At 49.1% G+C, this 17783-nt stretch overlaps 1 protein-coding gene across 9 annotated transcripts in view; it reads right to left on the bottom strand.

Annotated features, from left to right (window-relative positions):
- Positions 1 to 17783, bottom strand: part of POC1A (POC1 centriolar protein A) — a 179363-nt gene that overhangs the window by 49281 nt on the left and 112299 nt on the right. The window lies entirely within an intron of this gene.

Genomic DNA, 17783 nt, shown 5'->3' on the forward strand with positions numbered 1-17783 from the left:
CGTTGCCCCAGAGCCACGGCACCAAGAGGCTTCAAACTAACCCAGGGCCCAGCGCTGAGAGGGGATCCATCCCGCGGGACATTGCTGCTTTTTGCAGAGGCCCACAGCCTCTTAGCACCATGTTCAAAGCACGAACCAAAAGGAGTGTTGCACTGTGAAATGCACATATGTGCACACATCGCTTAATTGACTTAACCCGCCCTTGATCTGCAGCTTATTGTCCCGGGGATGGTTTAGTGAACTAATTCTTCCCCGCCTGGGAAGAATGGGGGGGGACAAATGCACCAACCTCCCCGGTTGCCTTCCAGCTCTGTAGCCTCACACAGGTCCCCCCAGAGCCTGTATCACTAAATTGCCAGTTTAGCAGGTCAAGATCATAGACACATAATGGAGGGAAAGCACCGACCATTTGGCAGTTCTCAAATGGTTAAAGGCACCTCCTCAATCGCTCGGCTTCACAGTGGCCAGCTGCAGGTAGCAGGCACGCTGCAGGTCCAGAGAGCCTGATCCCTTGGCTCCTTCTCCTTCCCAATTACACGGGACTCCTCTCGTGCCCTGCGCCACCCTGAGAAACGGTGAAAGTCTGGGTGTCGTCCCAAACGTTTTAGAGAAGGAAATAACACTGCCCGGGCGATCCACCTCATGCAACTCGGGGCCAGAGGCGTAACATGAATAACCAGGGTAGATCCTATCAAGCACATACTTATCTCATCAGTACAAGCTAGGTGTGCTAGGTTTGAAAGGTAATTCACTACTGCACATTATCAGGCAACAGGTTGTGTGGCAGAACTCTGACCATCAGCAGGTTTAAAAAAGTGCATATTTGCACACTGTTTAATGGCAGCAAGTGAGCCTCCTTTAAAACACTGTACTGCACAGAGACAGTGCGAGAGGAAACCACGCTAGGCATTTACCAAACACATCTACATCAGTTTCTCAGTGCTTTTGGAGCCTCTCTCGTTCTGCCGCTGCTAATGCAGAATCTGAAGGTAGAAACAACTCCACCAGGGTTCAAAACAGATCATGACCGTGTCCTTTTCTACAAGACCTTGTTCTTTTTGGTCCTGACCCGGCAAAAGGCCTGTCCACCTTCCCTTTTTAAAGGGAGGAAGGGTGAAGAAGGGTGAAGAAAAACGTCCATGTACGTACAGCAGCCCCTGCACGGTACCCTTGCATAAATCCTTACCCTGTTCACAGGTCTTTCCTCCGCGCTGTGACCTGAGCTGGGCTGGATTCATCTCCCTGCCCTGTACCTGAATGCACGGCAGTAACTCTTTTTGGGCAATGAAAGACTCTGTTCTGCATGACAACCTGAGTAACTTAGCTAGATTGTGCTAGTTGTACGGGACCTTGCTGCCAGCCCTTCATCCAGCCATTTGTTACCTGCTTGGGGTGGCTGAGTCTCACCGGGTTTGGCTGAAGATAATCAATAGGTGGGATAGAGATAGGGGTGGTGGGAAGGGAGATGTGTGGAGGAGGGGCGATGACCAAGGCTTTTTAGGATTGACAGCCTGAGAGGGAGGGCTAAGAGGCTGGGAAGGGGTATTTAAGTTTGTGATTTGTGCCTAAAGCCTGCAGCCAGGAGCACGGAGGAAACAGCTCTCAAAGTGGTACCCGTAGCCCATTCCAAAATCTACAAATGCTCAAGGAAAGGGGTGGCTGTCAGGAACAAATCCCATTAGCAAATCATGAGCATCTCTCGGGTGAGACAAGAAAATTGACTTGGAGAAGGGGCATATGCCTGGTGAGTCACTCAGCACAGCATTCAGTGGGGAAAAGGCCTTTACTCCTTAGATCAAAGAGAGAAAACTCCTGTGATGTTCAGGAAATGAAACCAGAAAAGCACCACAGAGAGATCTCAGAGAGTCTGACCAGGACCAAAGGATTCAAAAATCTATCCCACCCTCAGGGAACACCACCAAGAAAACCAGTCATGTTGCACGTGAAAGGAGAGAGAACGAGAAGGAAGCTGTTTTCACGTAGGACCAAAGGAGAGAGATGAACCCATCCCTTCTCAGAGATCTCCGCTGAAGCCATCAGGCAAAATCAAACCCTTGGGAGAAAAGGAGGGAAGGAATAAGTCATAAAATTCAAATGTAGAAACCAGACTGTGGAGAGTCAACAAGGGAGGAGGTTCAGTGTGGGAGATGAGAAAGCCTCTTGAGAAAGTATTTAAGAGATGAGCCATAAGGCGCACAGGAAATCAAACAGCACATGCAGCTCTGCACCTGGGCTATGACCCAACCAAACATGTTTCAACACAGCCATGAATTGTTTCCTCAGCCAAACAAGGACGCTGGTGAGCGATGCAGGTGACCGCGGGAACCTCACCTCAGGACATCGTTCTGAAGCCTTCAAGGAGACTGGCTCACCCTCAGAGCAACCTCTTATTTAATATTCATTTGTTCCTCCTGGATTGTGTTAGTGGCGACATCACCCCAGCATGGACTTCTTGTAGCTTTCTGATACTTGCAGGCCTTCAGCATTACCTCAGCTCAGCAGGTTCTGCTCACTTGGATTTGATTTTCACACCACCCCATTAATAGAAATATTATCCCTTTCCCTTTCTATGGGAGAAAAAGGCTTAGCTCTTCAGGGCTCAGCTTGACTCAAGGCACGGAGCGCAGAGCCAAACCAAACTCTCCCTGCAGCACTGTGTCTCCATCCAGTGCCCCAACACTAGGGCGCCTTCCAGAAGGCAAAGCCACAAGGGATGTGTGGGATAGCCTGGCCAAAAGAAATAAGAACACAGGTGCTGATCTTGGCTCAGCCTCTAGCTAGCTCAGATACTGTAGCGGCAAAAGTACAGAGCTCCACAGAGGCTGCAAAAGCCATCCGAGACAGCAGCAAAACAGCTGGATGGTCCAGCCATGCTGCAATTCCAGTGCCAGCAGCATACTAGCCAGTCAGTTTAAAGCAAACCCAGGTCTCTGTGTGCAAGCTGGAGATGCAGCATGACTGCGTGTGGACAGACCTGCTGCCCTGACGCCAGTGAGCGGATCTGGAAACTTGGGGTGCTTGTGTGTCTGGAATGGCTCCTAACCAACATCTCCTTCCTCTGCGTGCTGATTGCCCTGCGCCCATCAACCAGGGTCAAGCCTCTGGACAAGGACCTTAGCCAGGGAACCTGCAACAAGCCCATGAATGCCAGGACGTGAGAAACAAAGTGCACACAGTTCTGATAAGATGATTTAGCCAGACTCGGTTCTTAGCAGAGGCCACAGCCCCGTAAGTAGGAATAAACTCAAAAACCAGACTGAGTTTGCCCCTCAGGCAAAATCAGAGACTCTGCTGGGCTGCCAACTGTTAGGTGGACTATGACCATGCTTCCTCTCACAGAAGTTTCACGGCTATTGCTTTTCTTAGCATTCCTCTTTCCTTTGCTCACAGGAGGCTTTTGGTAAAACGTAGCTGACCCTTCACAGAAACGATGACTGTGAGGAACAGTACCTACACGATGGACTTGGTCCCTAGTGGAAACCCCTTTCCTGCCCCTTTCCTGCAGTGAGACTGGTATTCCCACTTTAGGGTGAATGATTCCAACGGGAACCCAAACTCCAGCAGCTCTACAAACAGCCTAGCTGCACGCAGCTGACGCTCTGCGGCACAGGTCTCAGCCTCTCCTTTACCCTTCCTGTGCCTGCATTCCTGCTCCGTCCCCCAGTCTGAAGTTGGCACTCTCCAGAGAGCTTCACTGCACGATTTCCCTTCTCTTGGGCATCAGCTGTCTGATTACTGTTTCCCAGAACTGTTTTTTTCTGGCTTTACCTGCTTGTTGCACTACAGAGCGGTGAGAACTTTTCAATTACAGGCCATCGCTCTGAGACACACAGGCTGTCACATCAATGGGCTGTGCTGGCTCATGGGCTTCATCCCCGCACAGCAAGAGAACACAGAACACAAAATTAAAACCAATCCCACAAAAAGCCTCCTGGAAACACGATGCATCTCCCACACTTCGTACAAGACTGCAACCAGACCCTCCATTGCTTAAACACAACAGGACCCGTCTGAACACTACCAGCCTCAGGGACAACATGTAACTTGTCCGTCCTGCAAGGATACTAAGCAACTTTATTTCCTGCAAACATGTAAATTCAAGGAAAGAAAAGACTCAAGGCAAAAGAAGAAATCAGTGTCGTGGCTCAGAGGAAAGGAGGCATTAAAGTTTCTCTAGTACAACAGTCTGCAAAGTTACTGTGTTGAGTCAAAAGAAATTTCTGCTGCTGTCCTCCTGCACACACATGTTTTACATTTGGACCCCTCATAACAGCCGATAACCTTCAAAGGGGCCTCTTGAGTTGTCCAGCCCCAGCCCAGCTCTGCACAATTTCCATATATGTACCTGATCTCCACTCCAGTGAGGTAAACTTTCCAGGCAGTCAGCTGGGAGTTCGCTGCACACTCTGCGCCACTGGGGAGGGAAAACAAGGGGTTAAATCCCTTCTAAAAACCCTTTGGTTTAGCCTTAGTCCTTGCACTACACACACAGGGGCTAGTTTTAACTACCGCCAGGAATTTCTGCTGATTTATTAAACCGGCGCAGATCGACTTCAATGGATCGCAGCAGTCTTGCTTAGAACACACCAAAGAATTCACTTCAGCTGAATCAATGTAAGCCTTTTTAAGAACAATTTTGATAGAGGCTGAAAGGGAGAGCAAGAAGAATAAAAACCTTAACCGAAATAGCAAAACCATGTAAAATTTGTCAATGGATGAAACCAGGAAGCGTTAGTGGGAAAAAGTCAAAGGGCTCCTAAGAACAGATGCAGCTGATGCAGGGAACGCATCAAGGTGTGTGAAGAAGCCATGAAACAAAGGCAGGAAGACACAATTCCATTTTGTAAACAGTCGGGGTCACTGCTGTTGGGAACCCATCCTCACTGCTCAGCCTCCACACCTGTGCATGCCTCCTTCAGCTCTGTGCAGGATCAGAGGGGTCGCTTTAACCCCACACAAGCGAAGACAGCGTAGCTGACACAAACGACTGCGCCCCTGAAGCTCTCCTCTGCCAGCAGAAATTCTCTGGAGCAGGTAGATGCAGCACAATCTTCAGGTGGTCTGTACAGACCCAGAGGGATGTGCAAGAGCACTTGGAGAACGAGCACGTATTTTGTGGCCGCGTAGCTGAAATGAAAGAGAAGCGATGCTGCAGCCTGTGAAGGAGTGACTGGGAGATTCAGGGTTGGAGAGAACACTGGAGCAATCCCACTGATAGCCAAACACCACAAAAAAAACGCATCTAGCACTGGAGGAAAAACCCAAAATACTAATTGCAAAGAGCAGCTCCTGCTGTTACTGCTGTTAAGACGACGCAGGCACTAAAAGGCCATGCTCTAGCCAAGGCATTACTCAAAAACCACGGAGACCTCTCTGCCCTACTGTCCTAGGATTCACAGCTAACATCTCCGTCCAACCCTAGGAATGAACCACGGGGAGATGCCTCCAAGGATGCAAACCTAGAACCTCCCAGGAACCTTAAAAAGGACTAGCAGGGTTGGCATCTTGGCCCAGCGCATCAATACAAAGCGGGATTAATTAGGGAAACTTGGCTAAAACCTTATTTCTAGACTGGAATCCAGCATCCCAAGCCACTTAGCATTCAGCATACCTGGGACAGAAGACACACAAGCTTCATTTGCCTTAAAATGATACAGAGGCACCCTAGAAATACGTGAATGAGAAGAAAGTCAAATGACAGTGAAAGAAGCATACCTAGCTGCCACGTATACTATATGACAGCGCTGGGCATCGCTCAGGTCCTGCTGCGTAAGAGCATCGTGTGACTCTTCCCCCGGCTCCCAGTACTTCTGAAGAGAGTCAGGTACGCACAACACATTCTTCCAGAGCAAGAACGAAAGATAACAAGCGTAATCAGAAACAAGCAGCAAAGGAGTCTGAAAAGTCAGGTACCTCATGTATCTCTCTCACTCTTTTTTCTGGCTTCCCGATGGTCGGGAAATACAGCGTAGAGAGCCGAGCATCTATTCCATTTTGATTGTTTCTTACTTTAGAAATAGAGTCTGCTCTTTCTTGAATAACTCAGTGGTGATTTCTAACTTAAGGATTTAGTCTAGGGGCTCTCTTGTGACATAACCAAAAGGGCAGCATGGAGAATATTCAGCAAAGCCCCGAACCCAGCCATTTGCTATATTTCAGAGTTTTACGTTGCTAGCAAAGTTAAATTGAAATAAAAAACTCACAAGTTTTAAATTGCCTAAAAACCTCTTCCTGACTCGGGTCTCGTGATTCCTCATCTCTTTCAGCACCATACCTCCTGGTGAATTGTCTGTCTGCTTTTCAGTGCAACTACACGGCAAACAGTTTCTAAGCCTTTCTGAGGGCTGGCTCAGCCAAGACACCTCATACAGACGCTGCATTTCACAGCCACATCAACTGACCCACTCAGGAGCTGCAGGGCTGAACAACACTCTCAGACTTCACCATGCAACAGAAAGGAGCCAGGGAAGACCAGGAGCTCCATGTGCCCGTTACCTTTCAGCTCCAGGTAACTGCGCAGGGCTAGGCCACTCAGTTAGCCCTGATATCAGCTCAGAGGAAGCAGGGTGGCTCTGCCAGGCCAGCCAGGTACCACGTACATCCTACACAGGTGCCAGAGAGCCAGGGATAACAGGAAGAGCTCTAGGACTTCCTGCAGGAACACAGGAACCAACAAGCCAGGGCCCTTGGCTTGGGCTAACCTGCCTCGCAGTCCAGCTCCGGGACACAACCTGGCAGACGAGCTGTGCTAGCTACAACTCTTCCTGATCCAAAAAAAAAAAAGCAATTCACTGAAAGCCCTGGGGCAGTACATTCCTTGTGGAGAGCAAAGACAAACTGGGGAGGAGGTGTAGCCTGAACCCAACATTTCTTCTCCCTGCAGGACAGAAAAGTCTCACACTGGCCTGTTCAGACCGCAGGTTTTCGGGGACCTAGACCCGGCAGGATGAAGGTAGGTTACAGACTGCCACATTAGACAGATAAACATGCTACAGGCCGTTACCAGGTAATACAGTTGGGCTAATATGATTCACAGTTAAAAGCTTGTACTCTGGTTGCAAAGGCTGGGCAAAGCTGCCTGCAGCAAACAGTATTTGGTTCAGGGCGATGGAAAATTTGATACAGCCTCTAGCATGCTGTAATTGAGCCATTGCTTCAGCACTCACAAAAGGAACCTGCTATTCTCGAAGGACCAACCTTTGAAACAGGGTTATCCACTGCCTCCTTCTTCCCTGGCTCAGTTGGCCAATCTATTCGTCTCCGGTATTGAGGCAGACTGTGATCTCTCTGCAGTACCTGCCAACTTCCATTTCGGATTTGTGCAGTCCCTAGAGCAAAGATGAGCGTGAGCAAGTACAACTTCAGTTAAAAGGTCTGGCTCATGCCAGGAACAAACACCTCGCTTTGTGGGCTCAAACTCTCCTACCAGCGCCCTGCTTTCTCGTTCCCTTCCACCTCATTGCAGACCACTCATGCAATCTGACACATTTCTGTGCGGCCCAATGCCTGTATCCCCTCTCAGCCAGAGGTTGCCTCACGTTGGCTGGCCAGCTGAGCATTTTAAACAAGGGTTGCTAATTTTGGCCAAACTGATAAATTAAAATCAAAACCACAAATACTGGCCGGAAGCTTTAATCTGTCCCCCACTTGCCTACAGTGCTCCAGAGCTAAAAAGCCTCAAGCTCCACTCCCTGCCCAACCTGTGCACACCAGTGCCTCGCTGCTGTCTCCTCCATGGATGCATCCCAACCTGCCTTGTCCTTGACTCAACTCACCAGATCCAGCCACTCTGCACGTTCCCAAAGCCACTAGACTTGGGCCTGGAAGCATCCTTGGGGTGGCGGGGAGGAATCAAGTATCTCGAGAAAAAAAAACCCAGGGGGCAGAACAGAGTCAAGAAACTCCCAGAGGATTTAGGTGCCCAAGCCTGGTGGAGGGGAAACCCACACGCCACCAAGCACTGCTGCGGCACTGAGTCCCCTGCTCAGCGTGCTGAAGCTCTCCAAACTCATCGTCTGGATTCTCCTGAGAAGTTTCCCACATTGGAATGATGAAAAGGGAAGGAAAAGCCTCCCGCATCTCCAACACGTAGCTTTCTGTTAGCTGTCACCTAGAAAAGCTTGATGCTGGAAGTCTGCCGGTCAGCAAGCCCTCTTCTGCAAAAGGGAGGTCAGCAATTCCCTTGAATGGAGTCTTGCTGGACAGCAAGGGAGAAGAGGACCAAGTCCTAGCATAGTTGTCGCCACAGGCAAATCACAGCCTGGCTTGGGGAGGGGACAGGGCATTCAATAAATATTGGAATGGGAAACATATTCATCTTTTAAAGAGGTTCCTGCCAATGCCACACTTACCCCTGAGGTTTATGATCTCACTGCACCAGTGGCCTCACCATCCACTCCACCAAAAACAGACACCCTGGCTCGATCGATGGTACCACAGTCACTGTTCCTTTGCTGTTTCCTCCACCCTCAAGCTCTATGGACAACACCTGACATGCCACAGGATCCATTTCAAATTGACCTTCCAGGCGGAACGAAGCTTTTGCAGTGTCTGCAGTGGAGATATCAACTGGCATTTCTGCACCTCCCAACACAGCATGCTGGACCAGAAGGACACACACCAGCCAGCTCTGATTCTTTGCGACCTTCAAACACAATCCAAAGTTAGAGTGTTGTGGCTGAGACGGTCTAGAGATCTAAGGTAGCACCTCCTCTTAAACCAACAGATACAGGTTGGGAGGGAAAAAAGAGAGGCTGTTAGACACATGCATTCCCTGGTCTGAGTCCAAGACGAAAGCAGTACCTTTCCACATGAAGACAGGCTGAGAATAATCTCTCCACCCTTAGCAACCTGTTGATCAGATGCCCAGTGCGAGAAAGGGCAATGGAGCCGGGAACAAGGGCAGACCTCCTTCAGGGGGTCACTAATTCTTGTGGGACAGGCTGATATTTGCATCTAAAAAGGCATCTAAGTGTTTTAGAGCTAGCCTGGCCCTCCGTCCCAATTCACTAAGTAGCCAGAACTCTGGGGCCAGGGCAACACAGACACTTGCAGAAGGGGGCAAAGGGGCTCTCTCTTTAAAAGAGGGAAAAAAAGTCACTCTCCCGACCACGACCACGGGGACCAGGCTGGAAAGTCCAGCCGGCACAAACGCCCATAGAACATGCTGCTGGCTTTCCACTCCCCTCTGCTCCCGTGGCGGAGCGAGGCACAACCCTGGCGAGATGACCGTGTGCCATTTCAAAGTTCCCTCAGAACTTTAATAGGTGGGAGAGAGGGAAGGAAAACAGCTCCCAATCACCGTGCCAATTTTCTTTGCTATTAAATATAATCATCGCTGCTCTCTTTAATCTTTGCTTCTCCTCCAAGACCTGGCAACAAAGGAAGCACAGTAATGAGAGGCAGGAGAGAGGGGTAATTGCAGCAAAGAATGTAACCTCCGAAACACGCTGCTGAACTGCACGCTGAGCAAACTAGTCATAGCAAAGGGGCAGGGAGTGCAGCAAAATCCCCTGGCCACAGGAAGAAAAACAGGCTCATCACTATCAGAAAGATGAGAAAAGACAAAGGGAGCAGAGCCAGAGACTTGCCCACTTTGTGGCTTGTACTGAAGCAAGGGGACCTGTTCCTTTTTTCAGGGAAGGACTCAGCACTAATCCCAAGCTCTAGATCTCACTCCAGCAAGTTTCACTAGATTAAAACATCTCTTAATTTGTTAGTAAGTGGGTGGCAAAGCTGGCTCCAGGCTTAGGCAAGGCAGGCAGTCGCTTGGGGCAACAAATTGCCAGAGGTACTAAAATAGCCACAGCTGTGCTGCATGCTGGGCCCACACCAGAGCCCTGCAGAGCAAGGTTGCTGCGGCCAGACCCTCACCCACAGCCTGGGAACAGCAAAACCATTGCTGAGTTAGAGAACATTGAACTTCACTGCTGGCTGTGGCCTTTTGCAGCACTGCAGTAGCAATGGAGATAACTCCAAGCAGGTCGTCATTTCTGGGTAGTGCATGCGCCAGCGGGGACATTGGCACAGCCCTCAGCAGCTCTCACTCAGCCTAGAGATGCTATCACAGAGAAACCCCACAGAGGGGAACAGCCAGGACCCAGGGACCCACCCACGTGCTCCTGACCCCACAAGCAGCTACTGCAAAGCAGGAGAGCTCCCCATCCCCCTGGGCCCACATGTGCCCCTGCCTCAGTGCCCTCGGCAGCCATGCTCCATCAGGTTGTAGCCTCAGGCCCTCCTCTCCCTGCCGCATTTCCCCTCTGGGCTGACCCGCTCTTAGGTTAGAGTGGTTTATTACCTAGATCCCAGAGCCCAGCTGAGGACCCAGGACTTGGTAGCAGTAAGAGGCAGTCTATCCCCAAGCCCGCCTCTGTCCCGCTGCCTGACTGCTCCATGGTTCTCCTCCCCTCCCACAGTGACCCCTGCAGTTCCCCCAGCCCTCCCTTGGGCTCTGGGCCACTTTCCAAGGATTTACTCCATAAAGATCTGTGCTCCTGAAGCATTAGACTTATGAGAGGTGCAGGCAACCTTCTGAGATACAGACTACCTGCTCTGACTCAAAGGGAGCAAGCACTCATTTGCAACAGGAAAGACACTGAAAGAGGGGGCAATAAATAAACACTTTCTCTTACCCTGCTCCAGTGTTTGCAGAAGATGTCTCTGTCCACATCCCCAGCTGGTCTCAAAAGACAGTTTTAAATCAGCTGGCTGAGAAGCTGGTTCTTCTGGTGGTTTAGTTTCCTTCAAGAAAGCAAGTTAATGCTGGACTCTCATGTATTGAACCCTGGAGCCAGCAGAGCACGGGTAACAGCCTCTTTGCTGACACCAGCCCGTGACCACCTCAGACCAAGGCCAAAGGTTGACGTCCCTTCTCCAACTTCCATGAGAACAGCGAGAGAAGGCAAAGCCAGGATGCTCCTGGACAGCACCTTGGGCTATTTCTGGCTATTGTGAGGTATCGCTCTGCTGGCTGCGCCAGCTGAGACCACTCGCTGCCACCTTGTTACACAGAGGACTCGACTTTTCCTGTCTGCAAGGAAAGGTTGGCCAAGTCACAATTTGGAAAGCTGCAGGCCAGCGTGGAGCTTAGGCCCTTAGAACCAAAGGGACACGTAACCTTGCCAGTCAAAAGCCTGGGCTGCTGCAAGGTGTATTAGAAGATGATAGTCTTCGCACAGACATGAGACGGCTTTGTAACATCTTGGGCAGGGTGCTGCACGTGAGCCACAGACCTACCTGACCTCCAGTTCCTTCAAAAGGAAATACGATTAAACAGCCCTATGAACTGCCTCCAATTCTCTACAGCAAAATGAGTATGCCTAATGCCACCAACGCAGCCACTTTAGCTAACGGTATCTAAAGAATTTTCAGTGTCCTCTGCAGCACCCAGGCTGCAGCACCTGCTTGCCTCCCCTCTCCTGCCTGGGTTGCCAAATTTAGAAGACCAATCCCACGGCACCTATTCCTATCCCTGCCACCGCTCCACTGCGTGACTTGCAGGTGTGCAGGCAAGAATTTCCGATTTCCTCCCACCTCCCCTGAGATGCCGTCAAGATGCTGCTTTCATGGACAAACCTCTCCTTTGTGTTCAGGACGGTTCCTCTCCCTTTCCAAGGGGAAGGCATTTGGCTGGTGTGAAAGGCCCTGCTAGCGGCATGTTTTCACATTCTCATCAAGCACACCTTGCTCCAGACACTTTGCAGACAGTGTTCCTTTTTAAGATCCATTGATTTCATAAATAATAGAGTAAAGGAAAGAAACGTATCTCATAAATACACAGGTCAAATAATCTCCCTTAGGAAACAAACAGGATCTACAAAATAATAACCCAGCAGGTGTGCATTGATCCTTAAGCAAAAGATCGAGTGGCATTAAAATAATCCCTTAATCTACTTAATAGCACATTGGTACACCAGTATTCAAACAGCTCATCTTGAGGCGTCTTGCTCCACAAACCCCCAGGCCTGATGCCTGCACTTCTCACAGAGCAACAGTCGCACGAAGGTGTGGAAGCACCGGTAGTATTTTGTCACAATATTTTACCGAAGACCAAATTCTTGAAGAACAGAACAATTCCATTGCCAACACAGCTGGACCACTATCAGATCGCTCCTCTCCATCACACCATGCATCACACCATGCATGCAGGTGGGCCCAGTGGGTCTGCCACTGGGCCCACCTTGAGAGCTTTTGTTTCGGTACATCTCCCCATCCTACAGTTCTGATTGAGCCAGGCACTTTCCAGTTGCACTACTGCTGCTGTCGAGCAGAATAGCGGAGACGCCCTTTGACCAGAACTGCGTTGAGTTGAAAGAACGGTTTGAGAGCATGCTTCCTGGGGGGCCTCAGAGTCAATACCAGAAATCAGGTCCTGCCATTCCCCAGCAATGCTTGTGGACCTGAAGCCTCAGGTAAGTCACTTCCCAACTGAATGCTACCATTTCCACTCCAGCCGTTTGCCTCCCTCCAACTTTGTATAAGCAAGCATCACCCTGACAGGGACTTTACTTTGCAGCCAAACGCAAATAGTGGCAGACGAGAAGGAACAGTAAATGGAGAAGGAGCTTTCTACAGCCTTGCTTTGCAAAGCTTCTCCTTGTCAGTACAGCATTTCCCTAAGACCTCAAAAGCAGCACCCGAACACCATCTTGACCTCGCTGCACTGACTAAATTTGAAGCGTCTCTGGTGAAGGGTTTCTTCTTAAACTCTACCACTACCACAGATGAACGCCACATGGGGTGAAAGGACCCATAGGCAAAGCTGATGCAGAGCTGGAAAACCAAAGACTCCCATTCCCAAAGTTCCTCTGAGAATCTGTGACTGAGTCAGGGGAAACTTTTGACTATATCAGGAGCCAGCAGACCCAAAGGCAAGGAGGGAAACTCAGCAGGTTGACATGCTACCTCACTCCCTGCATCGAACTCCGAGTCTCAGATGGGTACAGCTCTGGGGGACCATAGCACTCACAGTGCTGCGCCAGACAGCTCCCCATCTGGGGGAGCTCGTGCCACGCCACCAGAAGATGGCTTGTGCACCACCAGTCCTCAGTAGCAACATGCCATGCACTTCTCCTCCAAACCTGTTTAGCACAGGAAAACAGAACATTTGGCAACTTGTACAGTTGCACAATAACCTCTATCGCGGTTCAACTGTCTGATGCCCACAAGAGACCAGGACCAAAAGCTGAAGTCCTCGTCCCTAACTCCTGGAAAAAGCTTTTATCTAATGAGTCCAACGCTCAAAGGGAATCTTCTCCAACTGCAGGCCTGCATCAGAAGACACTGACAGAGAAGGCAATATGAGCTCCCCCCAGGAAAAAAAGGAACAAGGTCCTCTGAAACAACCGCAGCCTTCCAGAGAACCTGGGCAACTGGAAGGTGGAAGGCAAAAGGATCTTCCTAGGTTTTTCAGAGGATGAAAACCATCTTGCTGCTAACTCCGGTTAGCACAAAGCAGCCTGTCGCACTATATGGACCAAGTATAACAGCAGGCAGGCAGCGCCTCTCCTGCCGCTACAGTATCTACACGTGGCCACGTGGATTCACAGATGGGGAAAAGCAAAGACCCCCACCCGGATCGCACTACCAGGAGGTCCTCGTCACAGAGGACCTCATGGTGCTGAGCACGCTCAGAAGCTGGGAGGGCTCATAAGATCTGCCCGTTTCAGCTGAGCAGTGAAATTTCCCCTCCGTAAGGAATACCTATCTATTTCAGGCTGATGTACCGAAGGCTGGGTTTGGCCTTGCAGCAGGGGTGTGCAAATGTGACAATGGAAACTTTCCCGAGAACAGCAGACTGGGTGTTTTCATAGGCCCACACGAGGGGAAGTCTGAATGGAACAGCTCCCAGACAGCTGTTAAGAAAATACTCACAGAGGGAGTGTAAAAAGGGAAGTGAAGCAATGCTAGCACTCCATCCAGATAACTTTTCAGCTTAACCCTTTCAGTTATCAACTGAAAGAACAGCTGTCACCAACAGCACACTCCGTGCAGCCACGAGCTCTTGGAGTAAGCAGGATCAGCCTTTACATGCACTACTTGTTGGACGTTTTCTGAAAAAACCATCCCTGCAGCCTAAAGGATTGTTGTGCCATGCAGACTGCCCCCATATCCTCAACTTGACAGGTGTCTGGGACACAGCAATGAGTTATTAGCTGCATGGAAGATGCCTGCAGGGAACAGAAGCAGTGAAGGAGAATTGAGGTGACAGGTTTTTGGCACTGGGTCACCATGCTGATTTAGCCTCACTGTTCTGTGACAACAAAACTGTGGGTTTCCAGCTGTATTGCGTTATTAGGGAGGCAGGGCTGGAATGAGGATAAAGAAGCCTTAGGGTGATCTCTGCGGAAAGGTGCCTTTGCAGACTGCAAATCCTTAGTGCTGTGGCCTCAGGCAGTGGTCACTCAACCTGCTTCAGCTGCTGCTAAGCAGGCAACAGAGTGTCACCCTCTGCCAGAACATCCCCAGTTGTTTATGATGCTCATTCCCCAGAGATCGCCAATGGCACCCTCTCCCAGTATGCAGGCCTAAGCTTGTACTCCTGACCTTTGCTTAGAAGTGATCCCAGTCAACTTCAAATGCTTGTTTTTATTCCCCCCCCCCCCCCAAAACAGGTCACTTTGACAGACCCTGGTGTGGGTGTTCCATATGCCTTTTGGCAGGCTCCTGGCTTCCAGGAGGGGGACAGGAAAAGGACGGGGCAGCCGTACCTTGCTCTTGCTCAGCAAGCAGGTGACTGCAGCCTCCATCTGAAAGCCCTAATGACAGCTGTCACTCATTCTCAATGGCAGCACACATTCCCCAGCAGCACCGGCCACTGTACCTCGAGGAAAAAGAGAAGAAGTGAAGGATGCTAGAGGCCTGTGCTTCAGAGGCAAACTGACTTGTCTCTTCCCTGCTACATAACATTCAAATCTCTAATCAGCTCTTCACCCACAGAACCTGTATCTCACAAAAGTAATTTTTGCCACTGACAAGGAAAATGAGGAGATAAAGAATGATGTTTGCGGGCAACAGCAGTTCTGTTGCAGAGCTGGCAACAGACCCCAGCTTTCCCAAGACACAGGTGAAACTTTCTACTGCGGGCTAAATCCAGGCTAAACGTACAGATGAGCACCAATGAGAGAATCTTCTTTCCCATCACGTCTCCTTCCTGTAACAATAGCCGATCAGATTGTGTCATTTGAGAAGCGCTGGCGTTGCACGGGGAGACCAACCGTTCCTAAAACAACGGGAAGAAACATACCTCTGCTTTCATGTCACAAGTGACGAACCTTTGCGGAATGATTCGTTTCCCTCCCCTTCTACTCACTCATGTTGCAAAAAAAATTTAGCTCAAAAGCAGATCTTTTAAGACATTATATAAGTGGTTTGTGCAAGGAAATTGGCTAGCTTAAGCCCAACAACTTAGATCATAGTTGGATTTTATTTTCTAGTTAACTGGCAGACGCATGTCCAGTTGGGACACTGTGACAGAGGATTCTCCTGGCCACCTAGCTTCCAGCCAGAACAGTCAATATCACAGTACTCTGTGTTTTTGCCTGTTCAGTTATGAGCTAAACTGTGGTATCTGTCCAATTCCAGCTCCCAGACAGGAAGGAAAGTGGGCAGTGCTTGAAGATTCTTACTTTTTCACAGATCATGCTTATGTTTAACATGCTCCGTACCCACAGCGGCCAAAAATCCATTTGCAGCAGCCTTCAGGCATAGCCAGTTTCCCCAAGGGCCAATCTCGGCACAAAGAACTGTTGCTAAAAGTTTAGTGAGGTCATAGGTCTGGCAAATGTAATGGCAACAAATTAAACTACTTTTTTAAGAACTTGGCTTCAAGCGTGCCTCGGAGATCCAAAACAAAATCCTTAACTCTTCGTAACCTCCTCCTGGAGAGATTTCACCACAAACAGTTTTCAAGGTGAGCAGTCCTCACACTGCACAGAAGCAGTCCTCGCTCCAGACACATACAAAGTAGTCTTCCTCACTCAGCTATTTCACTGCTCCCTGGGCTAACAGCTTCACAAATCAGTCACTGCAGATGCTCCCAAGTCAAGAAAACGATGAGCGTAAAAGCAGAAGTGGATTTAACTCACTCTGGAGTCCTCAGCTCTCCAGAAATCTGGCGCTTACCAGATAAAACTGAGCGTGGAACCTAGGGACAAGACAGACAACGGGACTTGCGCTCCCCAGATTTTTAAGGTTTTGCTCAACGTTTATGTACAAGGATTATTAGTCTTTCACGTTCCACACACTGCTTGTCTCCAGTGACACACACCCCTCAGAAGCACTGGTACTTGGTAAGTCCTGATAGCCCCTCTTAAGATAAGAGGTGGTGAGGAGAGAAATGAAGAGAGAGCAAGTTACTGAGATCTGAGACAAGGAAACTATTGAGCTGAGAGTATTGTCGGAAGAGACTCCCTTTGTATTATCTGTCTTGCTACCAAAATCATAGCGTTTCTTAGATTGCCCCCTCCCCCATAACTCCCCACACCCATAACCTATGGGTTATCGTTACAAAAATACGTTGTATTGATCAAATGAATGCTTTTAAGAGCTTGACTACAGAAAAGCAGCTTTCCCTGCATTCCACTAGCTTGCCTTTCAGCACCTGAGCTTCTCATCTATTTTAGAAGCACAATTATCTCTCAAATGGATTTTACGCTCAGAACATCTGAACAGAAAAAGAGTCTATATCAAATGCATCCAAATCATTTTTATTGGCATTCTCCATAAAATACTATATACAAATTGCTTTTGTGGTCTTCGAGACGTTAGAAAATACGAATTAAAGGAGGAGAATGCTATTTTTAAAAACTAAGTTTAAAAAATTAATGAGCACTGAAGTAACTTAAATTTTCCTCTACCCTCCAAACCCGATCCTCCCCCCACAAAGGCTAGTCCAGAACATTTGGGATCAAGGTGATAAATCAGGCTCTTGCAACACATTTTTGTCACTGCTTCAGTCATACCCAGATCAACATAGGAATAGCCTTCTTCTGGCAGTAAATAAGCCTTACCTACTTTTGACTCCCCTCCTCCCTACCCATCAGCATCAGGACACAAGTAGAACTCCAATGAAAACGATGTCAGTGTCTCAACAGAAAGCCACTGAAAGCTTATAGCAAGAGCACCAAAGAATATCACTGAATTGATTCCATTAGCTTAATCTAAGAGAAAATAATGATTTTTCAGAGTCAGAGCTTGGAAACGGCAAACAAACAGCCCGTGGTTGAGCAGAGAGAAACTCAGATTTATAATCAACCAAATAAGCTGGGAAATGAGAAAGCTCTTGGCTTGATGCAAATCAAAAAGAATGAAATATTGGTGATAATGCCAACAAGAAGTTCTTAGAGATGTGGAAAGTACCAAAATGGAAAGACATTAGAAACTTTCTGGTGGTGGCAGGGGAATGCAAATAGCCTCATCCAAATGGAACTAGGCAGCTCTCAGTAGCATTAACATGGTTAAGGAAGTACAGGCAGACACAGCCTTCAACAGAAACAGGTGCAAAAAAACAAGACTGGCCTTAAGCTCTGCTAAGCCCTGTGTGAAATACGAATGCCAGCCAGACTTCAGTCAAGCTTCCACAACGCCCATTGCACATCTGGAGACAGGAGCCTTTGGAAGCTGTGCGACTCTGGAACATAAGCAACGACGGGAAGGGACAGCCAAGGGCAGGAATTGATGTAAACTCATTTTCAAGGGGTCAGAAACACTGTGCTGAGGAGGGTTTTCATTAACCTGGATGTGGCCAAGTTCCTGCAGCTCATTTCTCCAGGAACGCGGGT

The sequence above is a fragment of the Struthio camelus genome, chromosome 14 (assembly GCF_040807025.1).
Source record: "Struthio camelus isolate bStrCam1 chromosome 14, bStrCam1.hap1, whole genome shotgun sequence".
Classification (NCBI taxonomy): domain Eukaryota; kingdom Metazoa; phylum Chordata; class Aves; order Struthioniformes; family Struthionidae; genus Struthio; species Struthio camelus.